This window comes from Cervus elaphus, chromosome 8, assembly GCF_910594005.1.
Source record: "Cervus elaphus chromosome 8, mCerEla1.1, whole genome shotgun sequence".
Classification (NCBI taxonomy): Eukaryota; Metazoa; Chordata; class Mammalia; order Artiodactyla; family Cervidae; genus Cervus; species Cervus elaphus.
In genome coordinates, this window is record NC_057822.1 from 40220295 (window position 1) to 40232161 (window position 11867).

Genomic DNA, 11867 nt, shown 5'->3' on the forward strand with positions numbered 1-11867 from the left:
TTGGAAAAGACCCTGATACTAGGAAAGTTTGAAGGCAGGAGGAGAAGGGGATGACAGAGGATGAAATGGTTGGATGGCATCACCGACTCAACGGACGTGTTTGAGCAAGCTACAAGAGATGGTGAAGGACAGGGAAGCCTGGCATGCTGCAGTTCACGAGGTCACAAAGAGTCAGACATGACTGAGTGACTGAAAACAACATTAGGCATTTAAAATATGCCTAGTGTGACTGATAATAGAATTTTAAATTGTATTTTATTTAAAAATTTTAATTTCCTAGTCCCTCAAAAAAAAAAAAAAGATTCCGCTTGATGTTAAGGCTATTAAACAAATGCAACCGCTCAGGTTTAGATAATCAAAAGACCAGAGCTGAACATTTCCCATAGAAGCCTTAGAAATTCACCCCCTTGTTAGTCTCCGAGGCTCCCTCACTTGTTCACCCAAAAGGGAATCCCAGTAGCAGCAGAGGGAACATTTGAAAATGTTTGGTTTCTACCTGTGGAGGAAGAAAAGGGCTGGCTTATATTAGTGTCCATCACCCTGTGCCCCTTCTCTGCTCTCTTGGACAGTTTTTCCAGAGCAGTGACCAGGAGCCAGGCCTTTCACAGTGCTCTGGGCTCTTGGCCTCGACTCAAGCCCTCAGTGGTAAGAAGCAGGTTAGGGCAGCAGAAACCTGAGGTTAGGGCAGATGGACTTCTGTCCTCCACTGGCCTTTGGTGTCCTTGAAAAGTCTGATAACCAGTTTGGAACCAATTTCCTCACATGTAGGAGGAAAAGTCATTCAAATCAACATTCTTCCATGACATTCACCCTTTTTCAGTTTTTTTTAAAATTTGGCTTGGGATCTTCCAGGACTCCATCCACATTTGTGAATTTAAAGTTGGTTTTAGTCTTAATTTCAGAGACATGATCAGCTATTAAAACTGATAATCCTTTATCCCCCAAGAAAATATAAATGCATGGATGAGGCTTAACTGGTTATTCCATTTTCACAGTGTTGAGCTGGGCCAAAAAGTTCATTTGGGTTTTTCTACAAGATGTTATATAAAATATTTACCCAACATTTCATTTGGTGTGTGCATGCTAAGTTGCTTTAGTCGTGTCCGACCCTTTGCAACTCTACGGACCATAGCCCGCCAGGCTCCTCTGTCCACAGGATTCTCCAGGCAAGAATACTGAAGTAGGTTACAATGCCATTCTCCAGGGGATCTTCCTGACCGACCCAGGAATTGAACCGGTGTCTCTCATGTCTCCTGTGCTGGCGGGGAGTTCTTTCCCACCGAGCCACCTGGGAAGCCTGTTTCATTTGGTACCTTTTCCCAAGGCATAAGCAATAGTAAGTATGTTAGGCATCTTGGTAGGGCTTTCAGAAGAGATATTTTTGGATTCTTGGACAAAGACCTTTCCTAGTTCCTAAAAAAAAAAAAAAAATACAGATTCCATTTGACGATTAGGCCAAGAACTTATTTGTAACTTCATGGCATTTATAGATGATGTGATGGGAAATTTGGGGATTATGATAGGAAATTTTTACCATTCAGGAAAATCTTAAATTAAGCTGCAGGTTCCCATTCTCTCACTAAACTCATAGACTAAAATTCCTGGAAATGTGTATCTTCCATCCATGAGATGTATTCCTTTTCCTTCCCTCACATACGTATATATCCTCTCAAACCCCCACTGATTTGTAAGGGGTTTTGTTGTTGTTATTTATTGCTGTTTTCAGATTTGTAACCTGTAACTTTGTTGTTGTTGTTTACTTGCTAAGTCGTGTCCGGCTCTTTTAGTGACTGCCGGGCTCCTCTGTCCATGGAATTTTCCAGGCAAGAGGACTGGAGTGGGGAGCCATTTCCTTCTCCTGGGGACCTTCCTGACCCAGGGATCGAACCCACAGCTCCTTCACTTGCAGGTGGATCCTTTATGGCTGAGTCACCCAGGAAACCCAACCTGCGACTTACCGTGCCTGATTAGACATCTACACTGTCAAGCAACTGTTGCAGTCTGATGGCAATAGTTGCTAATTTGACTGTGAAAGCCCCGATGGAAAGGCAAGAGTCAGGGAGCTGACCTTTGGCTATTGAGGATGCTCCGGAGTGGGTTAATTCACACCCACCAGAGTCATTTGTTCCCACTCTCTTCCTTCATATTTACTCCTACGCAGTTTACTGAGCTGCCAATCAACTGAGTTTCTGGATGGGGAGGATCTTGGGTTGACGCTTGCTTTCTGCAGGCACCAAGATAAATTGTAGAGGCTGTCTCCTTTTCCATCTCCAGACTTGAATTCTATTTATTTTCTAAATTTAAAAAAGAGAGTAAGTAATAAATGGACATCATTTTAAAAATTCCAAGCAAAAGTGTTCAATGAAAACTTCAGTTTCATTGAATGTCTCCCAGTTTTGCAGTTCACCTTTCCAACTCATCTCCCTATTGATACGGGTTTTGGGTATCCTTCCAGAGATACTGAGACTATGTTCCAAGTTTAAAGCAAAAACGTATTTTATATTTTTCTTCAGCTTCCTTTTTCCAGCCCTTTTCCCTTCCCTGTCTCTCTCTCCTAGCCCTAAGCAGTAATGATCTTGAAAACCATTAGGGGGCAGCTGTGACCAGAAAAGGAAACAATAGGAGAAAATGCAGCGCTAAAATCCAAGAGGAAGATATGTGAAAGGAAAGGAATTTAGGAGAGAGATCAGCAGAAGAGAAAAATGAAAAAGAAAGCCGAAATTAACAAATTCAAAACATCACAAAATAAAAGGAAGTTGTAATATTAAAAAGCTAAAGGAAGTTTATGTGTTGAGAGAGGGGAAATTTATAAAGGCTAGGAATTATTCGGAAAAAAAAAAAAAAAAAAAGTTCTTTTAAGCCAACCTGTAGAACCTGATTAGCTCAACTTGAGCAGAAAGCGGAAGCTTATCTTTATGTGAACCGGAAGGCATTTTTCATGCCGGACTTTCCGTTCTTCCGACCTGTTCGAAACTTAAGGGTACAGAGCTCCACCCCTTGCCCATTTGGACTTGTGATGTGGGGGTTGGGGTTGGAGGGCCATCCCGCTTCCCTTCCATCCTCAGCATGCTTTCAGCTCTCAGCGAGGCAGCGAAATTAGCGTGAATATAAAGGTGCCATTCTCTTAACGCAGCAGAGCTCAGAAATGAGGGACCACGTTTCTTTTGAAGCCAATGCCATAATCAAAGTGCTTTCAGGTGTAGTTCAGGCAAACCTGCCCTGGTTTCAGCAGGTTAACTTCATTAAAGCTCCTAGCTACCGCTTTAATGTTTTCTAGGCTCTTCCCTGTGGGTACATTAGGCAGAAACCAGCCCTCTTGGGAGTTCTGTACCCTGATGTTTTTCATTGTGATTGGAATGCATGGGCAACATTTATGCTAAGGTAATATGAACTGGAAAGTTGATTCTAGAGCACAATAAATTTGATCACTTTTCATTTAATCTCCAAACTTCCCCTCCCCAACATTAAGATAGGTAACAAAAACTTGTCACAACCCTGGTCTAGGGTCACTGGATAAAGAATGGAGTGCCCGGCCTCCTGTATTTATTACTTGCTGAGTCTGATTCAGAAGACAAAGTATTCCCAGGCTGTCCCAAACTCTACACCCTATGTCACTCACTAAAATCCAGTGGAAACTTTCCTTTTAGGATGAAAGGCACTTGTTCTCAATCACTGACCTCTGATGTTAGACTCTTGGATTTACTGAAGACCCAGGATGGACAGGGGACACTTGGGGGTTGCTGGGGTAATTCTGAGAAAGCCTGGCGTGCACTTGTCATGGGGAGCCCCTTAACCCTGTGCCAGATGAAGCTGGGCTTTGTCAAGCGGGCAGTGGAGCTTGATGTGTTGGGGTGAGTTGCAAAATGATTATTTCAAAAGTGGTTGTTTTGCAGTGGTTGTTGGGCTTTCGTCTGTAGCCTTAAGTCAGAAGCTCTCTTCAGCCCTCTCTCTCTCTCTCTCATACTGTTTTTCTTTGACATGGAGTCCTGGAGTTTAGTTTCTAACAAGTTTGAAAAGTCATACTGGAAACTTGGCCAAATAAAAACCTCTCTGACCAGAAGCAATTTGCTTCCCTTTACACAAGCCCCGCCCCCCGCCCCCCCCCCCCCCCCCAAGTTAAATGACAAAGCAAGTTTGTCTCTTTGTTAGAATTTGGCTAGGATCTAGGATGTAAAAACACTTTGCATTTGATTTCCCATTTGATTTGATCATAATTTAGAAGAAGGAAATGTAATTTTTGACCTTTCAACACATTTGGAAGCATGTTTTCCTGTTGCTATACCCGACTGACAGTATTTTCACAGACCTCATCTCCTCCAACACTAAGCTCCCTTAGCCCTTGGAAAATGGAAAAGTTGCACTTTGGGGGTGAGGAGTGTTTGAGGGCAAGTCAGTCTAATAAACTTAATAATTGGATTAGCAATGTAGGTTGACAGACATGTCAGAGGAAACTGAGGGCTCTGAAGTGGGTCAGGAGACCTAGCTTCTGGTTCTTGCTTTTTTGTTGATGCCGTGTGTATGCCTTATGTCAAATAATTTCACTTCTCTGTGATTCTATTTCCTCACTTATTAGAACATGTTATTATTCCAAAATAATGACTTTAACAAATATTCAGGTGAATCTAAAGCAGGGTCCAGTTTAGAGCCTTCATGGAGTCAAAATACATTTATTGTACAGGTACTATATGCTGAGCCTGCATGGTTGGAATAATGGTGACCATCAGTGAAGGCGACTATTCTCAGGGGCTTTACTTCCTAGTAGGGGAGACAGATAACACCCAAGTCAACAAGGACCAAGGTCATTTCAGGTGATGACAGGGAGTTCTAAGAGAAAAACAAAATAAGATAACATGATAGAGACAAGTAAATATTGGACAGGGAATCTAAGTTAGTCTTTCCATTAACCAAGACTATTCATTGGCTAATAACCTAACTTAGGCTTAATTGCTCATCTTCAAGATAAGAAGTTTTGTTACACTGGTGCTTTTCAAAGTCCAGGTTGAGATCCATTAGTGGGTTATGAAATCAACTTAGAAATTTGTGATCAACATTTTAAAAATGCAATAGATCAGAATAAAATAAGAGTGTATATTGTTTCATGAAACCTGCTTCCATTTATGTATATATTTCCTACACACATAAACATACACATGTGTTCTGGGTCACATGTAAAAATATATTACTTTCTGTGGGTTTCAGTGGATTAGGTGATCTCTAACATATTTTCAAGCTCTCAAATTCTGTGATTCTGTTCAATTTTTATAGCAAGGCTCCAATGGAACAGAGTTCTTGCTTGATTTTACTTGTTGAATAAATAGTAGTATTGTTCATCAGAGAATCCCAGTGTTTAACCCAGTTTCAGGCATATAAATGATGCTAGATAAATGCTTTTTGAATTAATGGAAATGTGATATTTATGCACTAGGTCTTAAATACAGCAGCATGAATTACCAAATAATTTACCAAAGTATCAACATAATGTATTATATTTTTCCAAAATGCCAACCTTGTGAACCAAATTCAAAATTACATAGCTCTTAATGGTGCTGCAGCTGCTGCTGCTGCTAAGTCACTTCAGTCGTGTCTGACTCTGTGCGACCCATAGACAGCAGCCCACCAGGCTCCCCCATCCTTGGGATTCTCCAGACAAGAACAGTGGAGTGGGTTGCCATTTCCTTTTCCAATGCATGAAAGTGAAAAGTGAAAGTGAAGTCGCTCAGTCGTGTCCAACTCTTAGCGACCCCATTGACCACAGCCTACCAGGCTCCTCCGTCCACGAGATTTTCCAGGCAAGAGTACTGGAGTGGGGTGCCATTGCCTTCTCTGCTTATGGTGCTAGGAATTGCCTTTTTTTGGAATTCTCAGAAACTCTGTTAATTTTTTTTTTTTTAAAAAGCTTAACAAGTTCTTCTCCCAAGTAGGGCAAACTGCCTTCTTCTTACTTATAACTGTAATTCAATAATTCAACTGTAATTCAATAAACCTTTAGAATGTTTAAAGAAAGAAAAGAATTAGTGAGGAAGTTTTTCTATTTTTTTGTCCCTGGGGATTCAGATAATTCTGCCTTCCTAAAACTAGTCTTTCGAGTCTTCATTTAAGTCACCTTTTTCAATGCAGCAGTAAACTTACTTTAACACAGATTTCCCCCCTCTTAGTTGTGGCTTAAGTAGTGTGCTTTTCTGTCTCAGAATAATTTTTAAGATTATGCATTTGATTAGAAATTGATGACCCACGTCTTCCATCCTTCCTTGCCTAGAACCCTAGTTGACATCCTTTGGGATGGGAGAACCAGACCGAGGCGATCCTATTGAGGAATCAACGATAAATCATCCTTAAGAAAGGAAAGCACCAACAGATCCGCTTGGGGCCCATTACACATGCCCATGAGTTAATTTTCAAGTCCATTTACCTAATTGCCTGAAAATCTGTGGCTAGGCAAATTGACTCAGAGTTTAGGATTTCTACACTCAATGTTCTGTATCCATCCCCTCCTGCCTTCCTGAAGCAGAGCAGACACACATGTACCAAGAAGAAACACCAGGATCCAGGCATCCCAGTCACACTGCAGCTGCTTACCTGGTGCAGGTCAACACAATGGCCATGGGGCTGTGTTTCCATCATGCGGCAACTTGACTCATGCAAAAATGTGCTCTTGAGCTAGCTCATAGGAAATCACATTTTTGTGAATCAAAGTATATTATGAACAATCTAAAAGAAGACACTAAATTGAAGGAAGTCTGTATTTTTTAAGTGAATGAGGGTCCCAGTGTGACCAACCCAGTAAGTGTAGATTGACCTGAAACTATTTGTTTGGAATAGGTTCTGAAACTACTACTGCTTAGATCAAAATGTGTAAAAATCATGAAAAGCCTTTGCATCATCTTATGTAATCTTTATTTGTATTGTTATTGTTGTTGCTATTACTCTCATTATTAATGACAAATTTAAAAAAGTGGAAACAGTGACAGATTTTATTTTCTTGGGCTCCAAAATCACTGTAGATGGTTACTACAGTCACAAAATTAAAAGACACTTGCTCTTTGGAAGATAAGCTATGACAAACCTCGACAGTATATTAAAAAGCAGAGACCTCACTTTGCCAGCAAAGGTCCAATATAGTCAAAGCTATGGTTTTCCCAGTAGTCATGTATGGATGTGAGATTTGGACCATAAAGAAGGCCGAGTGCAGAAGAACTGATGCTTTCAAACTGGTGCTGGAGAAGACTCTTGAGAGTCCCTTGGACAACAAGTTTAGACCAGTCACTCCTAAAAGAAATCAACCCTGAATATTCACCGGAGGGACTGCTGCTGAATCTTCAATATTTTGGCCGCCTGATGGGAAGAGCCTACTCATTAAAAAAGACCCTGATGCTGGGAAAGATTGAGTGCAGGAGGAGAAGGGGATGAGATGGTTGGATGGCATCACTGACTCAATGGACATGAGTTTGAGCAAACTCCAGGAAATAGTGAGGACAGGGAAGCCTGGCATGCTGCAGTCCATGGGGTCACAAAGAGTTGGATAAGACAGCGACTGAACAACAACAATTAATGACAAATTTTCCCAGGTCGGGAAAATTCAATATGTTCACATTTCTTGTTTTTGTCAAATGTAAGTCATATCAAATGCAAACCCATCCCAAATATTTCTCTATGTAATTCCAGTTTTTACAGAGTTTCTCTTTGTAGAATCTTTCATAGAATCATTTTAGCAATGACAGTAGCTGAAGTTAACTGTGCTCATCATTTTGAGATGTAACACCCAACCGACATGGAGAAATGGCAGCTTTCAGTTAAACAAATGCAAAGCTGTATTTAGACTCTTTTGCAACATTATGATGGGAAGGAATCAAACCCTCTTCTACTGCTATTTTTAAAATACTCACCCGGGCGATTTCATCAGAAATGCTGTTACCATTGCTTCTGTATTTTGATCCTTTTTGTTCAAGGGGAATATATTCAGAGAAATCCCAGATTCAAGTAAAACAATTTTAAAAAGTTAACGTGAGCAAATGCTGCTGTGATATTTGTTGGAGTTGATAAGAAAAAAAATTCTCAAACTCTCTTAAAATGTGGTAGCAGGAGGGTTGTTTAAAGAGGAAGACAACACTGACAGGCCGTGGAAGGACTGTCAAGTCTGGGATCCTTCCTAAATGTTTCAGACAAGACCCTTTACCTTTTTGCTAATTGCAAAATAAACAGATCCCCCTGCACCAGACCTGTGTAGACAGTCTTTCTGCCTATGGGTATAGCACACCCGTCTATTTATCACACAAAGACTTGTTGGCTGAGCAGGAAATTAAACTCTAAACTTCTGACACCAAGCTCTGTACTTTCACCACAGGGCAACACTCAGAGTCCAAGTGCCAGCTCTTTGCATCTCTCTCCACGTGGTCTGTTTACTCACATGCCTGTAGAAGAGCTTGGGGATAGATTCCAAAAGAAATATTGCAACATACCAAAAATCAGCATCAGTTGGCCAAACTGGGGTCTGTCACCAGGATGTTGATTTAAAAAAAAAAAAACAAACAATTACCACCACTGTAGTAAAAATATGTCACCATGCAATAGCATTTACTAAGCACCAATGCATCTAATTGGTGTACATCAAGGCTGTATATTGTCACCTTGTTTATTTAACTTACATGCAGAGTACATCATGCGAAATGCCTGACTGGATGAAATGAAGAGGAACTAAAGAGCCTCTTGATGAAAGTAAAAAAGGAGAGTGAAAAAGCTGGATTAAAGCTCAGCATTCAGAAATCTAAGATCATGGCATCCAGTCCCATCACTTCATGGCAAATAGATGGGGAGACAATGGAAAAAGTGAGAGACTTTATTTTGGGGGGCTCCAAAATCACTGCAGATGGAGACCGCAGCCTTGAAATTAAAAGACGCTCGCTCATTGGAAGAAAAGCTGACAAAAGCAGAGAGATCACTTTGCCAACAAAAGTCCATATAGTCAAAGCTATGGTTTTTCCAGTAGTCATGTATGGATGTGAGAGTTGGACCTTAAGGAAAGCTGAGCACTGAAGAATTAATGCTTTTAAATTGTGGTGTTGGAGAAGACTCTTGAGAGTCCCTTGGATTGCAAGGAATCAAACCAGTTCATCCTAAAGGTAATCAGTCCTGAATATTCATTGGAAGGACTGATGCTGAAGCTGAAGCTCCAGTACTTTGGCCATCTCATGAGAAGAACTGACTCATTGGAAAAGACCCTAATACTGAGAAAGATTGAAGGCAGGAGGAGAAGGGGACAAAAGAGGATGAGATGGTTGGATGGCATCACCGATTCAATGGACATGAGTTTGAGCATGCTCCAGGAGTTGGTGATGGTCAGAGAAGCCTGGCGTGCTGCAGTCCATGGGGTCACAAAGAATTGGACATGACTGAGCAACTGAGCTGAAATGAATGCACCTAATTGCTCCCTAGTTGGGGTCATGAGAAGAGATAACTTGTCCTTCAGTCTATATATGACACAGAGTAAGATTTGAGCAAGACAAGGAAAGATCCAGACCTGGTAGCCATGGATAGTAAGACACACATGCCCACCGAGTGATAACTTCTGTTGTTGGTGTCATAGATCGCTCTAGGAACAAGCAGACAAGTGTGCTTGGGTGAAAAGAACCACTGGATGTTTTTTCTACTAGTTCTGATGGAAACTAGGTTAAATAAACCAACACCTGTAAGTGGGAACAAGTAGCCACTATTCATCATATTCAGTTCAGTTCAGTTCAGCCACTCAATTATGTCCAGCTCTTTGTGACCCCATGAACTATAGCATGTCAGGCTTCCCTGTCCATCACCAACTCTTGGAGCTTGCTCAGACTCATGTCCATCGAGTCGGTGATGCCATCCAACCATCTCATCCTCTGCCATCCCCTTTTCCTCCTGCCTTCAGTCTCTCCCAGCATCAGGGCCTTTTCCAATGAGTCAGTTCTTCTCATGAGGTGGCCAAAGTATTGGAGCTTCAGCTTCAGCATCAGTCCTTCCAGTGAATATTCAGGACTGGTTTCCTTTAGGATGAACTGGTTTGATCTCCTTGTAGTCCAAGGGACTCTCAAGAGTCTTCTCCAACACCACAATTTAAAAGCATTAAGTCTTCAGTGCTCAGCTTTCCTTATGGTCCAACTGTCACACCCATACATGACTACTGGAAAAACCATAGCTTTGACTATATAGACTTTTGTTGGCAAAGTGATCTCTCTGCTTTTGTCAGCTTTTCTTCCAATGAGCGAGCGTCTTTTAATTTCAAGGCTGCGGTCTCCATCTGCAGTGGTTTTTGAGCCCCAAAACATAAAGTTTGTCACTGTTTCCATTGTTTCCCCATCTATTTTCCATGAAATGATGAGACCAGATGCCACTATCATAGCTTTTTGAATGTTGAGTTTTAATCCAGCTTTTTCACTCTCCTCTTTCACTTTTATCAAGAGGCTCTTTAGTTCCTCTTTGCTTTCTGCCATAAGGGTGGTATCATCTGCATGTCTGAGGTTATTGATATTTCTCCCTGCAATCTTGATTCCAGCTTGTCCTTCATCCAGTCTGGCATTTCGCATGATGTACTCTGCATACAAGTTAAATAAGCAAGGTGACAATATACAGCCCATGTAACGTTCTCAAAAATAGAAATACCTCAAATACCTTTTTGTTGTGGCTGAAAAGAAATCACTGAAAAAAAATTAGCCCAAGGAGGGGGCATGGTAAAGCAGAAAGTGCTGCTTTAATGGATAAATAGTCTACTTTCTGTCATTCATCAGCCTTGCATGCAGTTTTACTTGGTGCTTTGGGTATCTTTGTCTTCCTCTGTAAAACAGGGGGATTGGAATAGATTGGTCTCCCTCAAAGATTCGCCTTCCTTCTCCTCCCTGAGTCCATGAAGCCTTCACTCACTGGACATTTGTATCAACAACCCTTTCTCCACAAATGTTCTTTCATGAAGCAGTTAGCTTTACATGATATCAAATGGTCATCCATCCTTTATAAGTCTGGCAATTTATAGATTAGCACTTTTTGTCCCAAAGCAGCAGGAATAGGCGTAGGGGCAGGGATGCACACATCATGAAGGTCAAAGGTCGTGACCTTTCTGGATGGAAATCAAGACAACTGCATACCTGAGTGGAGCTAGGGTCTTGATCTGGGCCAGTCTCAAGGCTGCTTTCCACCCTGAGTATGGGGGACTCTGCTTCAGGGGAGACTGGGTGATGTAAGCAGTGTTCAGGCTAGAATTCTTTACATGACCTTAGAAAGAAAATTTGGCAAACTGAAAAATGAAAGTGCTGGTGGACATCTGCACTGTTTTGGAGATGATTTGGAAGCATGAGAGGGGGGTTACAACCCCAGGCTATTTGCCTAAAATATGTGGGGACTTAACCAGTGATGTGAGGTCCTGGGTGAATGACAAGGAATGGCGCAATGCTGAGAGAAGCTCCTGTGGGCTCAGGAATCTGAAGATGCTCAACTGTACCTGGCAACTTCTGGGTAGGAGGGAGGTCCAGAAGAGTATAAGAACATAGTGGCACTCTTGGCAGAGAGGAGAAAGCGTGATGCTGGTGTAGGGGTGAGGCAGGTCAACAGGTGTGGATGGTTCCCAGCATTGGGCTCCAGTTGATCAAGTGGCAGAAGGGATTTCACTTACTGCTGAAAGCAAATGATCAACAACAAAAAAAGCAAAAAAAAAAAAAAAAAAAGCCCATGCATACACATTTGGACTGACATGCTGAGAAATCTTAAAAGTGCAATGCTGGGCACACTCTCAAGGATAAGTTAATATAATTTATATGTAACCAAAGTTGTGAAGGGGACAGATATCCTTTTAGTCTAAAAAGCTACAAAAGCTTTATTAGCAGGAAGATTATGCTGCTGCTGCTGCT